Here is a 27,176-nt window from a genome sequence, read left to right on the forward strand (position 1 = left end):
CATGCACTGTTATATCATTTTCCAATATATATATATATATATATTTGGTAATCTGTCATGGAACATTTTTTTCATCCATCATAAAGAAATTGTTCTATGTGGCAGTGTTACGACTGTATGAAAGGCTGCAGTCCTACTGAACAGTATCAGAATGTATATAGTATTGTACCACTTTTTTATTGTTTTCATAGCCATGTAATTAGATATTACAGTCCTGGTTAAATAATGACTTCCTCACAACTTCAGGCAATGGAATTTTTCCAATTCTAAGATCAGACTGGACACCTGAAGACAAAGAGTAAAGAGCAGTGTTAGAACTGGAACATCTCAGACTTTGGGATTCTTAAGGTCTTTGAACATTCCTGCTCTCAAAATATTGTTCATGGAGATTATGTGAAAAGAGTAATTGAGATTATTGATAGCTCTATAAATTAACATATTTATGGGTAGATTTGGGGTTTAATCTTCGGACTGTGCTAGGTGACCATGCGGAGGAGCACTGCCTCAGAGATGAGATGGCCTACAGTCAGGCAGGGACAGTAGGTGCATCTACACATGTAATTAATGCAAAGCAGTAAACTCTGGAGCAGTTTGAGTCAGAGTAAACTACTCCCAGGTGCAGCATCTACACACGTGCCTGGGATGGCAGCAATTTGAGCCAAGGCATAGATTCATAGATGTTAGGGTCGGAAGGGACCTCGATAGATCATCGAGTCCAACCCCCTGCATAGGCAGGAAAGAGTGCTGGGTCTAGATGACCCCAGCTAGATACTCATCTAACCTCCTCTTGAAGACCCCCAGGGTAGGGGAGAGCACCACCTCCCTTGGGAGCCCGTTCCAGACCCTGGCCACTCGAACTGTGAAGAAGTTCTTCCTAATGTCCAATCTAAACCTGCTCTCTGCTAGCTTGTGGCCATTATTTCTTGTAACCCCCAGGGGCGCCTTGGTGAATAAATACTCACCAATTCGCTTCTGTGCGCCCATGATGAACTTATAGGCAGCCACAAGGTCGCCTCTCAACCTTCTCTTGCGGAGGCTGAAAAGGTCCAGTTTCTCTAGTCTCTCCTTGTAGGGCTTGGTCTCTAGGCCCTTAACCATACGAGTGGCCCTTCTCTGGACCCTCTCCAGGTTATCCTCATCCTTCTTGAAGTGCGGCACCCAGAATTGCACGCAGTACTCCAACTGCGGTCTGACCAGCGCCCGATAGAGGGGAAGTATCACCTCCTTGGACCTATTCGTCATGCATCTGCTGATGCACGATAAAGTGCCAATGGCTTTTTTGATGGCTTTGTCACACTGCCGACTCATGTTCATCTTGGAGTCCACTAGGACTCCAAGATCCCTTTCCACTTCCGTGCCACCTAGCAGGTCATTCCCTAGGCTGTAGGTGTGCTGGACATTTTTCCTCCCTAGGTGCAGCACTTTGCATTTCTCCTTGTTGAACTGCATTCTGTTGTTTTCGGCCCACTTGTCCAACCTGTCCAGATCTGCTTGCAGCTGTTCCCTGCCCTCCGGCGTGTCCACATCTCCCCATAGCTTTGTGTCATCTGCAAACTTGGACAGAGTACATTTCACTCCCTCGTCCAAGTCACTGATGAAGACATTAAAGAGTATCGGTCCAAGGACCGAACCCTGCGGGACCCCACTGCCCACACCCTTCCAGATCGAAGCCGACCCATGCACCACGACTCTCCGGGTGCGACCCTCCAGCCAATTCGCCACCCACTGGACTGTGTAGTCATCCAAGTCACAGCCTCTTTACTTGTTCACCAGTATGGGGTGGGATACCGTATCGAAGGCCTTCCTGAAGTCTAAGTATACGACATCCACCCCTCCTCCTGTGTCCAGGCATTTCGTAACCTGGTCATAAAAAGAAACTAGATTGGTCAGGCACGATCTGCCTGCCACGAACCCGTGCTTGTTTCCCCTCAGCATAATTTGTCCTGCCGGGCTCTCACAAATGCGAGCCTTGATAATTTTTCATTATAGCAGGCCTGGGCTGGCAGGGGGCATGTGGGGGTCAGCTATAGGCCCAGGTGATGTTGCGGCTGGCAGGGATATGAGGGTGCTGAAAGTCAGCATCTAGATGTGTGTTTAATTGCAGTTAATTACTCCACTGTCAGATAGTCCTGTCCCCAACAGTACTAAAGGCAGTGTTAATTAGCTTACAGCAATTTAATACCATCGTATGCGTAGATGGTGATGCTTTCCTGGGCAGCTAATTATTCTACACCAGAGCTAAGTGCATATGTAGGCACATCCACTGTCACCAAAATAGTACAAGTCAGAGTTGCCCAAGCTACGGCTTCTGAAAGAATGGAAGGGGGCAACCTGTTTTCCCTTGCACACTCCTCTCCAGCCTTCTTTTGTCATAAGGAGTGAAACTGTGATTACTCCTTGCATAACAGTGTGCTCTTGTTGCCAAAATAAAAGACAAAAGGATATTGGAATTAATAGGAATGTGCTTGCAAGTCAAGGGAAGTGATTCTACTCTATTAGTGATTCTGCTAATGAGTCTGACCTGGTGTACTGTCCAGTATTGAGTACCACACTTCAAAAGAGATGTGGACAAATTAAGAATCCAGTGAAGAGCAGCTAAAACGCTTAGGATGTTTAAGAAATATGATTTATGAAGACAGTTTAAAGAGCTGGGATTATTTAGTCTGGAGAAAAGACTGGTAGGAAAATTTAATAACAGTCTTCTAATACCTGAAGAGTAGTTATAAAGCAAACGGTGATAGATGTTTTTTTGTAGCCACAGGGAACAGTGTAAGGAGTAATCATTTTGATTTGCAACAAGAGGAAATTAATGTTGGATATTACGAAGAATTTTCTGACTATGAGGATGGTCAAGCATCGAAACATATACCTAGAGAAGTTGTGGAATCTCTATCCTTGGGAATTTAGACAAACACTTCTCTAGGATGTTTTAATCGGGGTGAATGTGCCTTAAGTTGGGGGGGGGGGTGGACTAGATGGTCTTCTTAAGTCTTTCCAGGCCTTCATTTCTGTCATTCTGTTATTCTAAGGTTCTTTTGAAGTACTGTCCTGCTATAGCTGTGGGGGATGGGTAAGAAATCTGTAACCAATAATTTATATAGACTGAAATGGGAAGGGCAGCTGTCACTTCACCAGCTAAGTAAGAGAAGAAAGTATGAGAAATGTTGCTTACCCAAGCCAAGAAGAGGCTTTTAGTACCGTGTTTGCAGACTTTTCCCATTCATAACTGTACAGAACTAGGTACATTGATCATCTGAGGGGCAATCTTAGTCCTATTGAAGTTAGTGGCAAAACTCCAGTAGGATCAAGATTTCACCTGAACATACTGCATAGTCAGCAGAATTCTATATAATGAACTAATATGTTGACTCTTCTTCAAAGTACAACTTCATATATATTTTGTACAGCTTAAATTATAGTCTGGCCACTGCTTTACTTTGCTGATAAGGGGATCTGCTGCCTTTCGGTACGAGTCTCTGGTTCTCTTCAGTTCCCATAATCTAAACAACGTCAACCCAGGTGGGATACAAGTGAAAATCTTGTGCGTTGTAAGAAGCTATATTGTTGATCTAATAGGTAGGTAATGTCTCTCTGAGGCCACATACAGATGTTCATTTGCTACTGGGAGAATCACTGTTCTCCCTGTAGGAACCAAAGATGTAACCAAAGATTCACACTCTTTCTCCCAGACCAAAAATGATGGCTCTGAGAGAAAAATAAGCCAATTCTAATCCAACTCTAATCAACTCCATTTCTCTCAGGAGAATAAACATTGTAAACTTTTGCCTGGCTTAACTTCTCTCAGGGACTAGGACGAGTGGAGCTGTGGGGGAAAAGGCTTCCATGCCTTCCTGACATTGGAGTCACCCAAGTCAGTAGAAGGTGCAGGAAGCAGCAGCTCCAGTACCTCCTGTATATTAGGAGAGGAGGGACAAGCGACCATGAGCTGCTTCTAGCTGGCTCTTCGGACACTGGAGTCCCTGGACTAAGAAGTGGGCAGGGAGCTTTGCCCACCACCCTCTCCACTTGACTCCAGGGCAGTGGAGCCAAGTACAGGGAGCATTGCAACCCCCTGTCTGCTTCCCACTCAGTGAGAATGCTTCCTGGCCTTGCCAGCTTTTAAATCATCATTCCCACCACCCAGCTGGGCATCATGGACAGTAAGGGGAGGCTGGCGGAGCTAGGAAGTGGGCTTGAGAAGGTGTTTCCTAAGCCCACTTCCTGGCCCTCCCAGCTTTTAAATTTCCATCTCTGCTACCCAGCTGGGCAGCACGGGTGGCAAGAAGAAGCTGGGATTGCATACCAGCAAGCTCAAGAAGGCTTTCCCCACCTCAGTTTCCAGCTTGCCCAGCTGGCAGTGCACGCAGTGTTTTAAAGCCTGTAGGGCCAGGAACTGGGGCAGGGGAAGCCCTCCCTAGGATAGGGGGCAAAGCACCCACATGCTTCTCACACTGGAGTCCCAGGTGTGCGGAGTGGGCAGGGAGCTTGCTGTGGGGTTCAGTCTACTCAGCTCCTAGTGCCCAGGACCTGAACAGAGGGAGTAGTGCCAACACCTGCCGGCTTTTTACTATAGAATTCCCAGAGCAAGAAGCAGGTTGGGGGCTTTGCCCCCTCTACTCCAGTCCCTGGGATCTCCCTAGTTTTGGGAAAGTGCAAGGAGCAGGGGTTTGTTGCAGTCTGAACACCTGTACTGCTCCCTCTCCCAGAATCATTTCTAGTGGTGGAAATTTTCCATCACTAGAAATGAATGTTTGTACACAGCCTGAGTCAGTACTAAGCTAATGGTCCAAGGTATCTTTTTCGTGATACGTAAAGACAAGGTTCTGCTGCTTGCTGTCATTAAAGCTCCCATAGAACTTTTCACAAAATAAGGTTTTTAATGCTAACATCCTGGCTATGTTCTAATTTGGGACATTATTACATTTTATCTATCTAAAAAAATTGCTGAAATGTCACATAAATAAGGTATTCCTTTATAGTACAGGTTTCCCTCAGTTTATGCTGTACATGCATTCCTGGAAAAAGGTGCGTAACTCGAATTCACGTAAAGGGAATCCACTTTACAATGTAACAAATAGGGATACATTCCAAGACCTCAATTGTACTTACCCCCCAGACCCATTTCTACCACTTTTACAAGACAATTTTGGTACTCACCAACAGCAGACAGTACACACAAGCACTTGGTGGTGGTGAACATTACCATAATGGGGATGGCAACTACAGAAACGTGTCGCAGGCAACGAATGAGGAGCACAGATCCACAAAGGAGACTATATTTTGGCGAACATCACTCCCACAATGCACTGCATGAAGTAGCCGACTATGGGCTTCCGCCACACTGGTCACCTAAGAGTGATTTTACCTCGCATATAGCAAATCTGTGGTATAACAAGGGTTGTCACATAAGAGCAAATTCGCACATACAGAACCCTCATAAAGCGAGGGAAACCTGTATTCTCAGGCTGTTAAGTAGTAGTATTGTGTGCTACAATATTTCCTTTAGTGAGTTATATAACTTTGCTGCTGCCATTTTTTGCACACCAGAACAAAGTACAGAGTATGTACAGGTGTACTAAGATTGAAATGCTCTTCTGTAGAAGATCCATAGGTACATTTCTATTTCTTGTTTTCTCTTCTCTTCTAAATCTCTACCAAGATTTATGGCAGTATTATTATCTTAAATATATTGCCTTGCACAAGAATCTACTTACGACAGATTGAGTTTTGAGAGAGGCTTGCATATTTCCATGCAACAGATTTACAGGCACTGTTCCAACTGTAATAAGCTACATAGTTGGAAGCTAGATAAACTTGCTGTCTTTCTTATGATAAGCATGGAAATGCATTTTTTCACTTTATGTATCAATTTTTATGGGACAGAGTATGAAATACCATTATATATATGATGAATGTATTCCCACTGACTCACTAGACATGGTATTCATTTTTAACAGGACTTTGGCTCTTTGGTCCTAGTTGCTGTCTGGTCTGCTTTATCCCACTAGACAAGAATTATCGAGGAGATCCTTATGTCTGCACACCCAATGGCCAGAATAAAAGGGCTACTAGCATATCTAGGGATTATAAAAGCCACAATTCCATCTGGGGAAGAATTCTGCATTGTGAAAGAAATCTGCTAGGTTGTCTTCTGAGCCATGGGCCAGAGGAGCTACAGAAACTGTATGGCACAGTACTGTAGAAATTCTGGGCTCTACATGCAGCAAGCCCTAGAGAGCAGTTATTCAGCAGGGCAAATTGTCATAAACAGAGTCTGATTTGCTGCACTGTGTCACGAAGACATACCCTTAGGCCTGTAGGACTGTCAGAATAACACAGATGTCTCTTAGGAATCCCCAAACATCCCAGGATTGCAAGAGTGCAAAAGTACCTTAAAGCCAGCTTAGCCATTCTCTCAGGGCTGTGAGGTACAGCATAGACACCTCTTGTGCTGAGCTTTGCTATGGTTTTCACGTTACCTGAACTTGATAAACTGTACTGTTTACACTTCAAGTTAGGTGTAATGTTTGTGTCACTATATGATGTGTCTATATAATGATTTGTAAAAGGAGAGAAACCTAAAGCATAAGAAGAGTGAGTTATCTTGTTAGTCAAGCATATAGTGGTCATAACTGGTAGTTTATGTCCAATGTCTTTGAAGGGTTTTAATTCAGTATTTTGTTGGGGGAATTCTTAATTCTTGCTCTTGGCACACGGACATCACAGATTTATATTTTTGCCTACCCTGAAACATGCTTATATCTGAGAGAAATGAAAATGGTGATTTATGCATATTTATTTTTAATTTAATTTTAATGTGTGCTTCATTTCTCACTAAAGTTATTAATTTTAATAAGAAAAAGAAAAAGAACAGATTTTATGCTTGTCCTCTTAAAAATCATTTCCAAAGTAAACAAGCTCCTTTATTTCTGCCTCAATAAATGATAGAGTGTATATTTCTTTAAAATACCTCATCCTATTCAGCAGCTTCCAAGTGTGTTGTTGAACTTGGTAAAGGTAGTGTCCGTTCTGCAAGTGAGAGATTTGATTCACTTTTCCAGTGTCCTAGTAGCAGCTAGTATTTCTAGCTGTTATTAATGCTAATTTAATCCACACTTTGTTTGTCAAGGAAGTACCAGATTCTCTCTTTTTGTATAATTTATTATGCAGAGGTCTGGAGCACAATTACTTCTATAATTGCATTTGGAGAACTGAATATTTTCCTTTTAAGTTTGTATGTGATTTTGCATCTCCTAAATGGGCATTATTCTCTCACTGTCCACTCCTGCACTTCCAGCGTAATTTTTTTTTGGACATAAACATTATAAATGAATTGATACTTTCAAGAAATATTTTAATTCTGTAGCTGTAGTTTCCCAAAGTTTTGTCCAAGATGTTAAAATATATTCATTCCTAGTTTCTTGCTTCCATAACATTAATCAAAATGATCTGAACTGAATTCTTATTTAAGAATTTGTGCGTTTTGTATAGCTTCTCTCTTTCAGAAGCTCATCTATTCTGATGATTTTTTTAGGGTAATTTTGTTCTCAAGTTCAGTCCCTAGGTACATCCTAAGTAGCTGGAGAATTGTAGCCTTGATAGTGACATATTTCATAAGAAATTTTCCTCTAGTCCTTGCCCAGGAATCTTGAGCAGGAATAAGCTCTAGGCACTCTTTCTTCATGACAGCCTATTACAAGTTGAAGCTTGTTTCACCTGTTTGGGATAGTCTGGATGAAATTTCCAAACATTCTGAAACCATAGGGGTTGTAATGTAATTTGTTTTATTAAAAGTACACAGATAAAATCAAATTAAAGTAAAAGGACTTATATGAATAGTGTATCTAGGCTTAAATTAAGGAAAGGATAATCCGTATAGCTCCTGTCAATGGTGTTATAGCATGAGACATCCTGCTTCCCTTTTGAGCATCAATCTTGTCTTTAGCTTCTCCTGTTATTTTCTGACTCTTTACAGAGCACTGTATCAGAGACCAAGCATCTAACAAATGGAGCCTCATGTCATCCCTATTCCCCCTGTACCTCAGGGTCCAAGTCATTTATAGTCTGTGACCTTTGCTGAATATGCACCTTAAAGCAATGCCAGATCAAGTAGTCAAGTTTAGATTATATTAGATTTTCAATAATGAAATTAAGATTTCAAAGGTGTGACTATGCAGAAGTAGAATAAGTTCTTTCTTCAAAAGACCTGTGATTGTTCCTTCAGGCTGTGATGTTTTACCAATTCCTCTCCCAAAGCCTAGCATATTTTCAATATTCCTTTGACCTCATCTTCACCTTAGCCAACATATAGTGTCAAAGTGATAGGTACTTCATGTACACATCATTTGTTCAGGAAACCAATTCTTGATGCTGAGAATCAGCCTGTATCCAGTCTTGTGCTCTGAGACTATGTCATTGAGTTGGTTGTACTAGAAATAAGTGAATACACCAATGTCTTTGACACCAGTGAGTTGGATGCAGTGTTTAGAATTACCTTAGGATAAGGGGAGAGGAAGAGAGTTGTTAGCAACACGTTTGAAGTGTCTGTTTGCAGATCCAGATGTGTGAGTTTGAGTTTTGCTCTGAACACATGCCAAAGATTTCTCCTCAATCAATGCAGGTATAGATGGGTACCTGGCATTCAGACTGTGGACTCAAGGGTGGCCAAACATTACGCTAAGCAATTGCTCCCCTGTAGGCCACTGGTTTCAGAAACTGGTATGCCTTAATGGTGCTAGCCAAATGAGCCAACTAGGTTTGGGTAGAACTTTCACCAGGTGAACGCAGGTGGGATGAAGGGTAGATGGCTATTATTTAACCCAGTCAAGGGTAAGATAATATTAGTGAAGGTGTCATTGGAAATGTTTGTAGAACTCATTAAACCTACTAACCTAGGTGCACAGTCTCCTCTATGTCTAGGTACTCACTTTTTTCCCAATGCCCAACTATAACGTGGAGTGGGAGCTACCCCCTCTTTCAGTCAGCCCTTACTGGCTAACAAAGGCAGTGGACATTAACCTTTCCCAAATTGGGGGTCTGTAACAGGCCAGAGGAATAACCCAGAAAAGCTATTGTCCTCAAAATCCTTCTATAAACCTTCTAACTTTCATTCCTCAAATGGTCTGTTTTCGAGTCAAAAAGAGACCTCCCTTTTCCTAAGGTTTTCCCCAAATCAGAGACCCAGGGTCCTTATGCAAATAAAAATTCATGTTAATGGAAATTGTTTTCCTGCCTTGGTTTTCTTCCCTAATAGACTGCACATTCCAGTGGCCTTAAGAAACAGTGCCCCTCAGTTTGTGGGGCGGTCAGTTCTAGCTTACACTATGGCATGGAGCTCTGATCTTGGGTCTAAAGGCATCCAGAGACTGGATTCTTTCCCTTGCCATCCTTGCACCACTTCCTCTTTCAGTTACTGCTTTCTTTATCTCAAAGAGATTTCCCCAAGTAAAATCCTGGAGTAGGGTAACGTTAGGCACAGAGGCATTTACCCTTCTAATTTAGTGAAATTAGGGTCCTGTTACTGGAAACAAATAATACAAAGGTAGAACTTGGCTTTCATTTATTTTTAAGAAAAGTAATGATCTAATCCTTTTCTTTGTGACAACAGCTTTGGAATAGTAAATTGCTACTAATGGCTGAAGAAGGTGAGTTGCTTGTCATTTATTTCCTAAAAATTACCTTCTCCTTGCAGCCACCCAGAGCTGGCATATGGAATATGGAAAAAAACAAAACACAACCTTGTGACTAGATTGGGGAAGATACCAATTGTCCCCAGATTTTTTAACAAATTTGGGAGCAATGCTGTCCAGGCCACCAGAAGCTCTCTTTCATGGAGCCGCCACCTCTGTTGAGCAGTTAACCTCACTTCTGGACATAGAGTTAACCTGAGGTAGACTGGATGAAGCAAGTGATAGAAGGCAAAGATCTGATCTCATTTCTGATACGAAATCTTCTGTGACCTTTGCTCCGAAAACCCCGAGTTTCTTGGCAAAGGATTTTGTTATTCTGCTAAGGAACCCACCAGTTGCCAGATCTGGGGTCAGAAAGGAAATACTCATATTGGCATGGACTGTAGGGATTTTTATCTTGCTCTGTAGTGTAATGGTCCCTTTTTTCTGTAGGACCTTCTGAGCATATGTTAACCAACTACTTTCCACATCATGGCAGTGGGAAAGCATTGACAGTTCCCTCATCTCTTCTGCTTTTACTTTACCATATTATAGGATGTTCTTGATGTTTTGGGTGTTGTTCATCATAGTTGTGGGTGAGGGATTGAAATGGCAATTTGCATAATTCCTTTGATTAACAATTAGCACAGAGGATTTAATAGCTCAGGAAGTCTCTTCCATTCAGTCAGTTAAGAGAGGAACAACCCACAGATGAGCATTTTCAAATGTGAGAGCCTGAAGTTGCACATCTAAATACAGAGGTAATCAAACATGAGCAGCTCCTATGTGCTCCCTTCAAGACCCAAAGTGCTGAAGCACCCACTGAAATAGTCTTCTCAACTCTGAGCTTCAACTATTAGTATAATTAATCCTTAAATTTTGGCTGACAACCCTCCGTCTAAAATCCAATGCTGTTCTCCTTGTTTTGGAAATCTATTTCCCTGAGGTATATAGTGAAAGCATAAGCATGACAAAATTAAACTATGGAGTTGCAGTCATCTTTATTTCACTAATCCTTCCCCAGAGATTAAGATTTAATTTATTCCAGTGTTTGAAGTCTCCCAACATATTCAAGATAATTGGATCCATATTATACTTGATTATATTACTTAAAGCCCTGTTCAGCCTAATGCCCAGAAAAGTCAGGGTTTTAAGGACCCATTAATAAAATTCCAGAGCTAGAAATTAATAGGATAATAAGTGTTTGACTGGGCAGAGGTTTTCATCCATCCCAGTTAGGATTTTTCTAAGCTTCTCTAAATTTCAACAACCATATCCAAGGTTGCTGGTCTTGTTTTGATCATTCACAGAAAATATTTTTGTGTCTACGTGAATGAATGCCTTGCATTTAGGCTTAAATGTTCATTATTATCCTTGATAATATTTGTTCATGGATTCAGCACTAAGACGAGCATAGTGCTGATAAATTATTTCTTAATAAGTACCTCTGTGTCCCAACAAAGACTACTAATCCCTGACTGAGAGCTTGGACCACACTTAATAGATGGTACTGTATAGCTATTTTAATAACAGAAAACACTGCTAAAATGATTTCAACATAGGGTACAGGTGAGCATTTTCAGGCCTTGGCTCAGGGTTAGTTTAGTAGGCAGCTTAGTTTAATACACCTAAACGTGAGTCAGGATCCATGCATGCAGGTATGTGGATGCTTGCTGAGGTGAAGATAAGCAGCTTGTGGTAAATTAGCTGGTTTATTATGGTTGTGGAGGGGAGGGGCTGGCGGGATCAGCGGAGGCTGGCGGATCTCTGAGGTGGGATCAAGATGGAGTTGGCAGCTGCAAAGGGGCTGGTGGGTCTGTGGAGGGGGTTGGTGGATCCATGGGGGACTGCCTGGTTTGGGGGTGGTAGTTGGTCTTGGAGGGTAAAAGTAGCCTGGCCAGGGTCAGCAGGGATAAAAATTGTACAGGGTTAACCCTTTGCTGATCTAATGTTAATTCACCTCTGACACGACTTAACTTTCAGTCAGGTGTCTCATTTTTAGGGCAACCCAAGCCCTGTGAATTCTTGCATACAGACATTTAGATCACCCTAACCTTGCTTAGGGTGATCTAAATATAATGCTTGTATGTACCCATAAATGCCAATTCTACTTCATTGTGTTGTGCACAGTGGCAACTGATAGTAATATGACTTCTTACCAGAATCCGTGGCTTAAGTCCTCTGAATTGGCTATGCCAGTTGTGATGGGGATAGTATAGACCAGTGGAGGTTTAAAAAAAAACATTTTCCATTCTTCAGGCCAGATAAGGATATGGGCACACCTACGTTTGGAGCAATTTCAAAAGGAGATCTGCTGAACAAGAGCATATGTCAGCTGTTACATTTTAACAATTACTTGGGGTGCGATACAAATATAGCAAAACTCTTTAACTGTGGATGAAGCAGTGCTAAAGCCTGAGGGGATTTGCTACATTTGTATCATTGTATAAATGATACCCAGAGAGTGGTGGTGGATGGGTCTTTTTCGACCTGGAGGGATGTGGGCAGTGGGGTCCCCCAGGGCTCGGTCCTCGGGCCTGCACTGTTCAACATCTTAGTCAGCAACTTGGATAAGGGGGTGAAAAGCACCTTGTTCAAATTCCCGGATGACACTAAGATATGGGGAGAAGTGTGCATGCTGGAGGAGAGGGACAGGCTGCAACTAGATCTAGACAGGTTACAGGGGTGGGCAGATGAGAATAGGATAGGATTCAATACTGACAAGTGCAAGGTGCTGTACCTAGGGAGGAAGAACCAGCAGCATACCTATAGTCTGGGGAACTCCCTTCTCGTCAGCACAGAGGCAGAAAAGGATCTTGGTGTCATTATTGATTCCAAAATGAACATGGAGCACCAATGTGAGGACGTGGTCAGGAAGGCTAACTGCACCTTTTCATTCATCCACAGATGCATCACAAGCAGGTCCAAGGAGGTGATCCTCCCCCTCTGTGCGGCACTGGTCAGGCCGCAGTTGGAGTACTGTGTCCAGTTCAGGAGGGATGTGGCTAGCATTGAGAGGGTCCAGAGGAGGGCCACTTGCATGTTCAGGGGGCAGCAGGACATGCCCTACAAGGAGAGGCTATGGGACCTGAACCTGTTCAGCCTCCACAGGAGAAGACTGTGAGGGAATCTGGTGGCCATCTACAAACTGGCCAAGGGAGACCAGCAGACTATGGAGGAGTCCCTGTTCCCCTGAGCACTACCGGGAGTAACGAAGAACAACGGCCATAAGTTGACTGAGAGTAGATTCAGGCTAGATATCAAGAGGCACTACTTCATGGTCAGGGTGGCTAGGATCTGGAACCAACTTCCAAGGGAAGTGGTGCTCACTCCTACCCTGGGGGTCTTCAAAAAGAGGCTAGATAATCACCTAGCCGGGGTCGTTTGACCCCAGCATCCTTTCCTGCCCATGGCAGGGGGTCAGACTTGATGATCTGCTCAGGTCCCTTCTGACCCTACCAACTATGAAACTGTGAAACTATCCTCGTTTATTCACACACAACTATTAGATTATAGCACAGGGGTGGGCAAAATGGCAGAGCTGGCTGGCACCTATACTACCAGCTGCTCCTGCCTGCATGGTTGGGGTTGGTCTCCATGGAAACCTGCCATAGCTGCACTGTGATAGCGCAAGGCTGGACTTGCCATGGAGCCCAGCCCCAGCTGTGCTGGCAGGGCGCATGGCAGGGCAAGGCAGGAGGCTGCTCTGGAGCCACTGGGATCTTGCACCAGGAGCAGCTTAGTCAAGGCCAGGGCAGAGCTGTGATCTGCAGTCTGCATGCTGTGGGCAGGGGTGCACAGGCAGCAGATCACGGCTCTGCCCCTTTTCTGAACCAGGCTGTCACCACTGCAAGGAGCCAGAGCAGATTCATGATCTGCAGCCTGTATGTCCCTGCTCAGAGCATGCAGGCTGCAGATCGTGGCTCTGCCCTGGCCCTGGACCAAGCTGCCCCTGCTGCAAGATCCCAGCAACTCCAGAGCAGCCCCCTGCCCTGCCACATGCCCTGCCAGCATGGCTGAGGCTTGTCTCTATGGCAACCCCAGCTTTGCACTATCACAGTGCAGCTGTGGCTGGGGTCTCCATGGAGACTGGCCCCAGCCATGTGGGCACGGACAGCTGGGAAATGGAGTCCACTGCTGACCAGATCCAGCCTGTGGGCCACTTTGCCTGTCCCTGTTATAGCAGCTGGTGCATGATTTGGACTAAGAGCTTCCACTTCCCTTTTAAAATGGCTCCAAATGTACATGTGTCCACAACCTAATATTCTTTACGCTTACTGAAACTTTGATCTCCATCCTACCTGGAGGCAGCTGTTTCAGTTCACAAATCTTTATGGTCATATAAGAAAAATCGAAACAAATGGCAAATCAAAACCTTTGCCCTGTTCTGTTACTGTGTCAGGATTAAATCTGTTATTATCATGGGTTAGTGGGCAGTAACCCACAATTTACAATATATTGCAGGGAAGCCCTGCTACCAGAATTCAACAACCCCTCCTTCCCCCCCCCCCAACACATAAGGAATTTGGATAAGGTCCTTCAACTAATAGAAAATGTTCAAAAGAATAAGGGTGAAGTTACATGTTATGCATAGATCATCTCTACTAGCATCACTTAAAACACAAACGTCTGCATGTTACAGTTTGTTAACTTGTGCTTAGTGCACGCTGAGTATCTCAGAATTATGCCACTTCAGGTGAGGGTTAACCCTGGCCTGTGCTACCTGGCTTATTTTAGGGTAATTTCAGTCTCCTCCACTGAGATAAAACAAGCATTTTGGAAGCCTCCAGCATCCCAGGTGTATAACTCCCAGGACCCCATCCAGGGCAGGGATAGAGTCTAGGGCTAGGGACAGAAATTACACATAAACTGGTGCGATTGGAAACTGGTTCAAATCTGTAATGCAACAGAAGTTCAGTGCACAGAAACTACTTTCAAAATGGCCAAAACCAGCTTAAGATAAAACTGGATGGATGTAGCATTAGACTTAACTGCTTTAGGTTAAATTGGTTTATTGAACTTCTGTCCCAGATCCCCTTGAGATTCAAGTTAACTCTCAGTCTCCCAGGATGCTTTGCGCCTTCCCCTGTAAACTCCCTATCACAAGGTGGACAGGCTAGCCTTGGCCCAAGCTGTCTGCTCCAGGTGAGCAGGGAGTTCTAGTGCCCCCCCAGCTTTTGGCCTGGGCCACTGCAGGCATGTGGCTGCATTTCTGGAATGAAAAGAGAATGCCTGTTCACTTGCTTATCAGTTCAATCTTTGCAGTTTGGTCTAACCTGCAAAGATTGAATCTATTCAGCCTGGGGTTTTTTGACTCTCTGTACTTAGCCTAAGTGTCCTGACTCTTAGCCATACCCCTGCTTATGAGCCCTCCATTGGCAAGTTAGAGCGGTGGAGGCGAGAAACAGTATTAACTCTTAACATGTGACTACTCAGAGCGTTGTAACTTTAACACTGTTTAACACTCCACAGATTTAGTGTGGTTTAAGTGTAACATGTAATTTTACCCTAATAAAAAATTATTCGAGCCTGCTCCAGAATACTTAGTTCATTGGATTAATCTTGCTGGAGTATTTATATTTCTCATAGAAGTGGATGATGATTTTCATTTACTACCGCCACAAAATGTGATTCTTCACCTGTGCTTCAGACTACTGATTCATGCTGGCAAGAATACTTTCTTCCCATACACTGTACTAATTATATACTTAGCAACAAGCCAAAGTAGACTGGATCAGGAAAATGCCATCATGTGTTCAAGATAGTAGAAAATTTTGATTAGCCACAGTTTTGACACCTTATGGTTTTGTTTAGCCCTTGAAGTTGGCTTGGGATAGATGCATCCACATTAAAGTTCAGAAGCCATGAACTCCCATGTGATAATATGAGGATGAGCCATCTTCAGCTATTATCTCACAAGCATTAACAAAAGATGAAGAGAATTGTGCTTATATCTGAAAAGAGAATATTAATCTGGTATTTTAAGTGAAGCAGGCAGAGCAGGAAAAATAATAGAGCCCCTTGCAAATGACCCCCCACCTTCCTCCTGTTCCTCTGATATCTGTATATGATTGCTGCTGTCTAGAATGGGATTGAGTAGTATTCTTACATGAATATGTTTGATTACTTGCCAGAACATGCACTCTGAACTATTGAACTGTGAGGTGAACTTTTAAACTACCTGTGCGGATTCTGTTTTCTGATTTTAGAGTTTGTAATTTTGATTTTACATGACAGTTTTTAAAACTGCAGGTTAGGATTTCACTGTGGCTCATGTAAAATAGAAGAGGGGCGTCACTTTGCTGGCTTTCATTTACAGACAACAGTTTGGAATGAAAGTCACGTGCATTTGGTTCATTTTTATGTGGCTTTTTGAACAGATCTTTTCACTTGCCACAAATGAAGGAAGAGGAAGCAGTATCTTATGCTTAGGGTGCTGAAGAGAGATTTGGGAACCCTGGATTCAGTTCTTGGTTCTTCCTTAGTCAAGTCACTTAAAAAAAAAAAACCAAAGAAAAAAAAAGCACAAAAATCTGTGCCGTCATTTTCCATATGTAATTTGGAGAAAATAATACTTCCTGATTCCTGGGGTATTTTGAGGATAACATCATGCTAGTGACCAGATATGTGCATACATACAAGGATGCATTTACAGATATGAGGCCCAATGCTGCAGATATTTCTATGCATGAGTAATTTTCCTTGCATCTTTTGGGGATCGTTTTTATATACTGTCATTCAGTAGGAAGGTCTCTCATTTTTAAACTCTGATTATCTTATTGCCCAGTCAGATGTTGGCTTTCTTTTACCAAAGCCATATACATTACACCAGGAGAGAGAGATAATGCATGACATGCCTACAAAAATAAAATAATTCGAAGTAATTTTGAACTTTTTTTGAACACATTCTGCTGAAGTACATAGATCATCAACAGACTAAAAGATAAGGGGCTAAATCCTGTTTTACTTTGCATCATTAAGTGCATATACATAGCTGCATAACTGCAGTTTTTAGCATTTATAAACAGTTTGGAATTGCCCTGCACATATTCCTGCTGAAAGTTAAATGGAGGAAGAGGATGACAATGATTTTCCCAACTTTTAGCCCAATAGCCTGTGTTGGCTCCAGTTGTGCTAGGCCATAGTTACGCTAAGTTATAGCAAGTTACAGTGCTGAAAAAACAGTATGGAGCCTTCTGACTGCTAGATGACTGTGATGGTCGTGGGGCTGTAGCCTTTGGGCATACTACTGCCCTGTAGCAGAGAGGAACTTGGCTTGGTCTCCCAACCATCTGAAAGCTTGTGATCTCACCTGTCACATCTTGTTCTTCCAATGGTTACAGGCCCTCAGCTCAGCTGGAGAGAGGGGTGACTAATATTTGCTTTCTGCACAGCAGTCTTTCAGGTCTGGCTCACCCACACAGCAGTCTGTCTGTCTTAGGTCTGGCTTACCTGCACAGCAGCCTCTTGGGCCTGGCATGCCTTCAGGGATTACTTGCCCATGGCAATGCAGCTGACCAGTATTTCCACTGGCAGAGCTTCTCTTGTCAGGCCTCATACAAGCACCCTGGGGGAGGCCTGACCTTCACCCTGGGCTGGCATCCTTAAAGAGATCTTTATACATAATAGAGGTAGGGGTTCCATATTACAGTGGCCCAGTAAGATAGGGAAAAAAAAACTCTAATGAGCATGAAGACACTGAAGGGAATACAAAAATAGCAGTCAGAAAAGCTCAAGAACAAATGTAAAAGTTAAAACTTACTAATGAAACAGAGATAAATACAGATGCATAACCTTGGCAAATGACATAAGTACAGATGAACATTGACAGAGAGACATAAGAGTTGGCATGAGATTGGGGAAGGAAGTATAAATACAGGTGTTTGAAGACCTGTCCCTTTTAAAGACCTAGGGGAGTGTGAATAGTGTATGGTATGTCTACCTTTCAACGGCAAGCTGCACTAAGTTGGACTGATTGTTTCATAGTTTCTAGGATCTATTCAGCCTCCACAAGAGAAGACTGAGGGATCTGGTGGCCGTCTATAAATTCACCAAGGGGACCAGCAGAAAATAGGTGAAGCACCTGGGATAACAAGGAATAATGGCCACAAAGTGATTGAGAGCAGGTTCAGACTTGGTACCAGGAGGCATTACTTTACGGTTAGGCTCTGGAATGGGCTCCCAAGGGAGGTGGTGCTCTCCCCTACCTTGGGGGTCTTCAAGAGGAGGTTGGATAGATATCTGGCTGGGGTATTATGATCCCAGCACTCGTTCATGCCCAGGGCAGGGGGTCAGACTTGATGATCTGTTCAGGTCCCTTTCGACCCTAGAAACTGTGAGACTATTGTTAATCAGAACAACTGCTGTGCTGTCCAACAACAAACCTTTCTGAGCTTTCACCACTGAACACACATCCAAGTTGCGTTTTCTGTGTTGCCTTTGGGATCTGAAAAACAGCTTGCTAGCAACGGCCTTCCAAAACATACAGACTCCAGGAGTGTGTATATCAAGAGTGTCAGCTACCAGATACCACCCAAACAACCAATCTGCATGCCTCAAACCAAGAGCCTAGGGACCAGGGCACTCACCCAGAGAGTCTGACTGTCTAAACCTGCTTCACTTGCTTGAGTGATCTGACCATGAAGCTACAGCTGCAGCATTGAAAATAGCTGACTTGGCAGCCAAGGGAGGAAGATGCATAAAATCGGGAGGAAACTTACAAGCTAGAGGGTGTGTGGCTCAGTTGTATGGTTGCTGCTCTCGAATAAAGGGACGTTCGGTCCCAATGGAAAAAGAACTTTCCCAAGGCTGTTTATCCAGTGAATATCAGATGTAAGGTGCAGTGGACCAGTTTCAAGAGGAGAGGGGTCTGGGCAGTGTCTGGCCGGTGGCTTGGTAGTCAAAACACTTTGCTGGGAAGCAATATATATTGTTTCAATTCCCCTTGGGCAACAGGGGCATAGACACTGGGTCCCCCACTCTAGAGGCAAGTCACCTAGCCACTAGCTTATTAGGTTAAAAATGGAAAGGTTATTGTCCTTTTCCTCCAGTGTCTTATACCTGCTAGTCATGGTTTTTGTTTGACTAAAATTTCTGGACTTTCTCAAACTTGCATGCATACCTGCTTGGCTACAGCACAGCACTATTGGGCATGATCAATGGACTGTCACAGGCAATGCTGAATTGCAGACAGTGGCTAAGCACCTAAAACAGTAGTTACATAGGTATATATGAGTCAGTTAAGAATGGAATGACCCTAAATTCTAACCCCCTCCAAACCTCCCCCCCCCCAAAAAAAACACCCCACTTTGAAGTACACTTTAAATAATTGAGCCATCTGGAATGACCTTTATCCCTTGAAATACATTTATTAAAGAAACATGAATATTCATTTAAGTAAGTGAGTAACTTAAAAGAAATATTAGGGCTTCATGATAATGGACACTGATATGATATAAATTATTATATATACCAAAATTTCAGCAAGGAAGCAGAAGCTGATTCCTTTTTCGCTTTCTTTTTGTAATAGGGGAGGAGAAAAACTAGCTTAGTTAATTTGAAGGGTTTTTTTTTTCTCCAACAAAGGTAAGTGATTAATTCAAATTAACATCAGCTTTTGCTTAGGTAGTAACTGTAAAGCTGCGCAAGATAATTTAAGGCACATGATGTTCCCTGTTAATTGCATTCAATTTAAACTATTCCATGTATGATACTTCAGATGCCCTTGTGTAGAACTGAACATCACTTGAAGAGCCCTCAACTATTTTTCATGTAAGAAAACATAATATTAAGAAAGCCTGATTCATAACCATCATAGAACATGCCTGTTTCGTTTCTTTGAGGCTGCAGATATACAATGTTAATTTAAATTTATCAGTTGAAGTTGGCTTACAAGCCAAATGATAGTGTTGCATTCATTAAAGAGAAGTACTGCATTCCAGGACTCAAATCACATAGGAGCAAAATTCACAGCTGGTGTAAATTGTTATAGATCAACTCATTTGGATACAGCCAAACAAGCACTCTGATGTCCTAAAAGGACCAAAGTCAGCCCACATAGCGAGGACTAGGCAGATCAGCTTTGGAAACTTGTATTTGTTCTTGACTCTTCAGATGAGGAGATCCCTCGAGGGATGAATTTTCTATCATTGTCAAGAAGCTTTCTGTGCATGTTTGAGAGAGGTTAGCAATGCTTGTTCCAGTCTTTTCTTTTTTTTTTTTACTGGAATTTGGATCTCTTGTATTTCATCTTTTTTGTTTCTAGCTTCTCAGGCTTGCAGAAGTCAGGGGTACCTGTTGTAGGCTCTTGGAGACGATCTTCGGGCCTCTTGTGTGTCCTTGCTGCTTAAGGATCTTTTTTGTTTCTTCATTATTCAAAATTTCTGTTGATACCTCACCACCGCTACTTCCAGAAGGGCTCATGACAGAAAACAGCAGTCAAATACCTTCTGAGGTTACCAGCAGGGATAAGTGTTCTTCTTGAAGCAGAGAAGGAGAAAATAGGATTAGATAGTCAAATAATATTTATATTTAAATTGGGCGTAATAAACCAAGGTTAATATGTAATTTACTGTGATCCTCACTGTTTTGTCCTAAATGAGTCAATGAATAAGAAACAAAACCTTTTTAAGTGTTTTGTTTTTTTAATGAACCGTTGAATATTGTCTGTTCCCTTGTGAGGCAGAGCACAAAAAGGGAACTGGAAACAGAAACAATCTATGTTGCACAACTACATTAAAAAGAGCTACTTTTCTTTTCTTTTTTTTTCCTTTTTCCTCCTCGCAACAAGATTTTTTCCTGACTGAAAGCTAGTCACATTCTGCACATTTCATATGAAACAGACAACCCAGGATGGGTTTTAAACCAGTGGCAAGTAAATCACCTCATTTCCATTGTTTCAACAATGTCGACTAGTTTGCTGCCAGCTTGGATTTTCTAATTTTGATTTAAACACATGACTCAAAATGACTTTGGTGGGTGGTGGGGCTTAGGGATTTATGGTACATTTGTATGTGGGATTCTCATCACTGTACTGCAACCCTGTCGTTTTTGTGACAGAGTCTGTTTGACTGGTCTTGGATTTATGATAGAAATAATTCAGAATGGTGTAATAATTTTCCCTTGGCAATTACACTACCATTTGGTACTTTGTCCCTAAGGGGAAAATGAATGTGTTGGGATCTGTCCATGAGTTCAGTGGCTCAGTGTAAAGAACAAACCAAGGTCAGAATACAGCTGAATAACACACTGATGTTTCATAGCATAATCTAGATCTGCTGTCTTTATCTGAGTCATTAAAAGCTCATGTAATTTAAAGATTACATATTCAGTAATTTAAAGATTAATTTTGATATGCATTAGATTTTTAGTGGGAATTCTTTGTGAAGGATATTTCATTACCATTTTTAATATTCTCTTTTCTTATTCATTGCTTCTTCCCTTGGTATCAAGGCCTACCAGAGTGCTTTCTTCAGTACAGGCAAGAGAGTGTCTCATTTAAGAGCTGATGTTTATGATGCTATTATGCAATAAGCCACTGAAAGATCCCTTAGAAGCAACATGCCTTGCTCTGTCATCATTGGAAAATGGGTGCATTTTCTCCCTGTCAATGTCCTTATTCTTATATTTTAGTCTGAGGCGCTGGCTGAATGTATTTCTAATCCAAGACTGCCTTATAATATAATCAAACCAAAATATTTTCCCATCAAACTATGTACTGCTCTTTCCTGTCAGATGCAGGGCTAGGAATATTTATCCAGTACATTTTGCATTTTCAGAACTAGCCTATAGGCTGCTATGGCTTTATTCATCATGCAATCCCCACTGGTCCATTCTGCAGAAAGGTTGCCTGATAAGTGAAACAGGTTGTCAGGGGCACATCATGCTGCCACTCTGACATTGTCCTTACTTTAGTTGCCAGAGGATTTCTGCTGGAAACCTCACTAACAGAGGAGATAAAGATGATCCCAAATCTTGCCATGTTTAAACACAATGGAAAAGTTCTTTGTTTGCACTTGACTTCACCTAATAAGTGATGAAAGAATGCCTGACAGCATGGCTCTCATATATGCAGATAAACAAGAACAATTATGTAGTGTTTGGCAGTGTTAGAGTAAATGTATCAAATGGCAAAGTGTACCTTTGCTGTGTCTCACGGACTGTACAACATGCTTGCATTCTGCTCTTTCTGTGTGATTTAGGATGTCAAAGAAAAGGTGCATAACTCAAAATGCATTTGAGATACAAAACCAGTTTAATGTATTTGAAAATTTTTAATGTATTAGATTTGTGTAAATACTGGGGCTGTGCGAAGCTTTGGTCCCTGATTCGATTCGGTGGAGATTCAGCCCGATTCAGTGGCCAAATCTCCGAATCCAAATCAAATCAGGAGACCCTTTAATCTCTCAGAATTGAATCAGAACCCTCCAAATCGATTCAGAAAGATTCAGAGATTCAGACACAGATACAGCTTTAAATGTTTTTTCTACATACCTCTAGGTAGCAGGGGCTCGTGAGTGCTATGATGCCAGGGTGCATGGAGTGTCTCACAGATGCACGGGGGGGGGGGCATGGTGGGGCCCCCCAGCATGTTCGGCAGCAGACCCAGAAGTGGACCAGAAGCACTCTTCTGCTGGAGAGTATGCTGGGGGGCCCTGCCATGCCCCGCCCCCCAACTTGGTTACTGGTGCCTCCTGGGTTTTGGGGGGCACTTGGGGTCCCCCCCATGGCTGATCGCCCAGCTGGGGGGGCACAGGGGGCCTCCTGGCATGCTTCCTGGCAGACCCAGAAATGGACTGGAAGTACTTCCAACCCATTTCCGGGTTTGCAGCTGAGCCCATGGAGGGCCTCCCCACACTATCGTGGGACACTCTATCCATCCCAACATCGCAACATTCACAAGCCATGCTGGTACCTCAAGGTATATAGAAAAAACTTCTAAAGCTGTGTCTATATCCAAATCAGCACCGAATCTTCAGATTTGGATTTGACTGAATCGAATCAGGGACAGTGATCCGAATCAACGAATCAAATCATTGTCCCTGTTTTGGGCTGAATCTGAATTGAATAGGGCCCACTTTGCACACCCCTAGTAAATACACTGCAGGTTCATGGCCAAAATTAGAACACTTGCCTGTGACCTTGCACCAGTGATTTCAAATGCAATAATAGTGAACTGGATAAAGTGTTCTGAAATATTTAGCTTTCACTGCAGTGGTTGGTTAGATTATTTTTCATGTATAAAAACTATATATCAAAGGTCTCTGCAGAAGTTTTTTATTGGATATTTGCTGATATCTTCAAATGGCTGCTTTTGGTGTATAGTACTTAGGCCTGCTTACTTCAGACAACATAGCAGTTCACTACAGTCACTACATAGCAGTCACTACATGTATGTGCATTAACCTGTATATGCAGAACCTGCATTAACCAGAAGTCATATTAGTTGCTTTCCAAGAGAGATACAGCATTTCAGTTAACCCCTGAAATGGTTACACTGGAAAAATACAGAAAAAAGACCACTGTCATGGCAACATAGCTCATGTTTATTTAATTCTGGCAGACACTGGCCTGATACCTGTTGCTGGTCTTGTTAGGTGTGTTAATCAGCCCCATGGCTGATTACTGAAGAATATACAGATTTAAAAAACTAGGTCCCTGTCACGGTGACGATTAGTACTTGGGGGCCTTATGAGGAGAAATAACTATCTAACTTTTAAGGCAGTGGTTCTCAACCAGGGAGCCTCAGTACCCTGGGTTACCACAAGAGCCTTTCAGGAGTGCTGGGGCCAGACCACTGCCCCCACTGCAACCATATGAAACCACCCCTTGTGCTTTGTGTAGGAAGGACTGCAGCAGGAATGTGTGCTCTTGCAGCAGCCCTTCCTGGTCTGACCCTGTATGATAATCCAGAAGCAGAGGCACATGGGGCAGATCAGATCAGACCAGGAAGGGTTGTGACAAGAGTGCACACTCCTGCCTACTTTCAGTTGATCAGATAACCCTAATGCAGTGGGGAGCACATGCTTCTAACCCAGCCCTTCCTGATCTGGCTTTGCATGCAGCTTGCAGGGCAGTTCTATTCAGTCATGGGAGCTGTGGCGTCACCCTGGTTGAGAACCAGAGGTGAGCTGAGGTGACACAACAGCTGGAGTGTCACCAAATTAAATAAATAAATAAATATTATGGAAGGGTGAGGGCCCTGAATCTACAAAAGATAAGAGCCACTGTTTTAAAGAGCGATGAAAGAAGAAAGTTGATGCTTATGAGTTTGATGCTTATGGGACAGCATGAAGGTAAGAGAGTGGATAAAGAAAAGGGCAGTGATGAAACAGGCTTCTGATGATCAGCATTGAAAAAGGGATGAGAGGGATACAAAAGAAGTGTGACATGCACAGAGCTTCAAATTACTTTCTGTCATCTCTACAGTTTTTGTGAATTGTGTTTTCTTTTCATATTTGGCTGACATTTTTCCTTTAGCTAGAAAGGTGCCTACTGCTGCTTCTCTGATTATTCTAATTATGGTTAAGTGCTCCTATAGGTCTGTGACTTTGAGGATTTGTAGATTTCAACCTCTTTGTTTCTGATTCTACCTTTTTTGCTTGTCTTGGGTAGGCTCTTACAAAGAGACCCATTGCTTCCATGTAGAACTCCAGAGATAGCCTGCAGTTTGATTATATTGAAGGTGAAGCAGGTTGGAAGAATAGATCATATTTGTTAGGAACCTGGGCATGAACAATTGCGAAAGATCACCTGATACATGGGCAATTTCCAGGGGTCAGATTTCCAAGGAGCCAAGCATCAGATGATGGTGAGCAAGAAGCTAGTGTTCTGGGTCAGGTTGAGCTAGGAGTCAGAACCAGAATCAGGAGCCAAATCAAGGGTGAACCAGGAGTCAGGGCTAGAGAGCCCTGAAGTAAGCAAGTGTAGGAATGTCAGGAACCCAAGGCTTTGTCCAGACAGAATACTATGGGTTGGGCCTGGCGGCCAAAGTAGGTGGGGCCTGTTATCTGTGGCCTCGGGGCTGGTTGTCCTGATTGCCCCATTAGGTCCAGCTGGGCCTAAGGCAGTGCTCCAGGCTCTCTGTAGTTGGAGCCTGTGTCCCAGCAGCCTCAGGGTATTAATTGCTCTGATCCTTTGGTTGGGACCAGCTGGACCCAGGACTTTGATCCAGCCTCATTATAATATTAAATACAAGGAACACCCCCCCTCCCCCTGCCCCCAGCAAAACCAGGAAAATGATCAGAACGCAGGGAGTAAGTGGGGAGAAGTGAGAGATGGGGTAGTGGCATCTACGAAGTGTATACAACAATGAAATATGTAAAACCTAGGTAATGACTTTGTTTTGTTAGTGAGAGTTGTCCTATTGAAAGCCTCAGGGAATGTGTAGCATGGGGCTCGAAGACTATCTTAGCTTCTGAATTTTGAAATAGATGGAAGAGTAGAGAGTCAGGTAGCTAGAGACAAAGAAGTTACAAATGTGCAGCCTAAATGGATTTGAACCAGGGTTTTAGTGGTAGGAGTGGATGGGAGGGAAGCTATATATTCAAATGTTGTTTAAGATAAGAGAGATGGCAAGCTTTGGTGTGTCTGGATGTATAAGAGAAACAGGAGATCTGGGAAGGAAACTCAATAGGCATGGAAGGGAAGTTACAGAGGAGATCTCCAGGAGATTGAGGGGGAGAGGAAGAAAGGATAAGAACATAACTGGAGAAATTAAGGGGGAAAAGGAGTTTTGGAAGTTGTCAGCCAAGAGGTGATGAGAGACAAGTCTCTAGTTCAGGGGTCAGCAACCCCTGGCACATGTGCCAAGCATGGCACGCAAGGCCATTTTGCTCAGCACACCACTGCCAGCCCAGGCTCTAAGCAGCTGCTGCCAGCCATGAAGCCCAGGCTTCTCCTAGCAGGGAGCTGGGAGGCTGCAAACCCTGCTGCAAGCACACCAGGCTCCATGGGCTGGCTGTAGCCAGGAGGCTGCAAACAGCTGCTCCAGGCATCAACATGTCAGCACTCTGGCACCTTCCAAGATAGACATTGTGGTTTTTTCGGCACTCCAGCCAAAAAACGTTGCCTACCCCTGCTCTAGTTATTATAAAGAGCTGATTGCAGATATGGAAAAAGAACCAAAAAAAAACTTGGCTTTACTTTAAACTCAGTGCATGCCATGCCCAGCGCATGCCCAGAAGAGGTAGCACCTTAGTTGCACCTGGCTTTCCCATCCTCTGTAGAGATCAGGTGCTTTAGCAGGGCTTTTTTGGTGCTTTTATCTAATAGTTGATTCAGTCAGCTTTAGCTAAAAGCACCAAAAAATCCTGCTGAAGCACCTGATCTCTACAGATGCTGCATAGTCAGGTCTAACTAACACATTACTGCTTCTGGTAAAGCACATTCCGCCCCCCACCTCATGTCTGTCAGTTCCCAAGATGACTATTGCCACAAAGGAGTTCCTGTTTGAAAACCAAAGTGTGACAGGGAGCACACTTGGGGAGGAGTCTCATGCCAGGCCTCTGACCTGTCTCTATGGGGCAGTCTGCCCAGTCTTGTTTGCCACGACTTTGCTGTTCCCATAAACTGGTGGTATAATGCAGGAAGCTGCCCATTCCCAGCCCCGATGCCAGGGGGCACTATCTGCAGCTCCGAACCTCCCCGACATCGCAGCCCATGCCTTGCAGATGGCATCCAGATTAAGATTACTCCCTTGTCTGAGACCGGAGCAGACCCAGTCCAAAGTTAGGCGCTATTCATGCTTACCTTCACTCCGCCTCTCCTCTCATAGGAGGCCTCTTACACTCCACCTCCCTGTCATAGGGGCCTCTGATATACTGCCCGTTACTGGGCCACACTTCACTGCACTTGCTCATCTTGAGTGGCCCCTCTTGGGCCATCAGGCTTCGCTACTTGCATGCTGGCCTCACCACGCAGTCCTTCGGTTCCCATGGCTTCCCCTACTCTACATGGCCCAGCCTTGTGCTGAACCCTGGGTTGATTATGCCCCAAGCCCCTCACCAGGCAACTACACCACACCCCACCCTCGGGTCTCCTCCTCATACTTGCAACTAGCTTCTCACAGGGCTGGCCCTTACACTGGCCTTCAGGCTTACTTCAGTTTGGCCCTACCCAATGCACCCCTGGGACTCTCCTTTAGGTTTACTCTCTGTTCAGCCCTACTCAGCCCTACTAAGCCCCCTCACATGCACAGCCCTTCACGCCTGCTCCCGATTCCATTCCAGGCCTCACACTAGACTTCCCACACTATCCCCTCTGGGGGTCTCCAGGATCTCACATCCCTACAGGAATGTGCACATGAGCATACTTGGCCCCACTACTCCCATACTCTTGTGATTACCCACTAGATGGTGGGGGCTAGAGTTGAGGCACCCCTACCTGCCTTTCACTGGGGAGGTAGCTGGCCTGGCATTTCCTGGGGGCTCCCACGCCACTAGGAGCCTCACCAGGCCACCCTTCCCTGTCAGGGTGCAGTTTTAGGTCATGCCCAGGACCAAGAGCCTC

The 27,176-nt window shown here is 43.6% G+C and overlaps 1 protein-coding gene across 4 annotated transcripts in view; it reads left to right on the top strand.

The window, feature by feature from the left end:
* Positions 1–27,176, top strand: part of TRHDE (thyrotropin releasing hormone degrading enzyme) — a 334,099-nt gene that overhangs the window by 263,381 nt on the left and 43,542 nt on the right. The gene's annotated exons all lie outside the window — the stretch shown is intronic.

This window comes from Alligator mississippiensis, chromosome 4 (assembly GCF_030867095.1).
Source record: "Alligator mississippiensis isolate rAllMis1 chromosome 4, rAllMis1, whole genome shotgun sequence".
NCBI lineage: Eukaryota > Metazoa > Chordata > Crocodylia > Alligatoridae > Alligator > Alligator mississippiensis.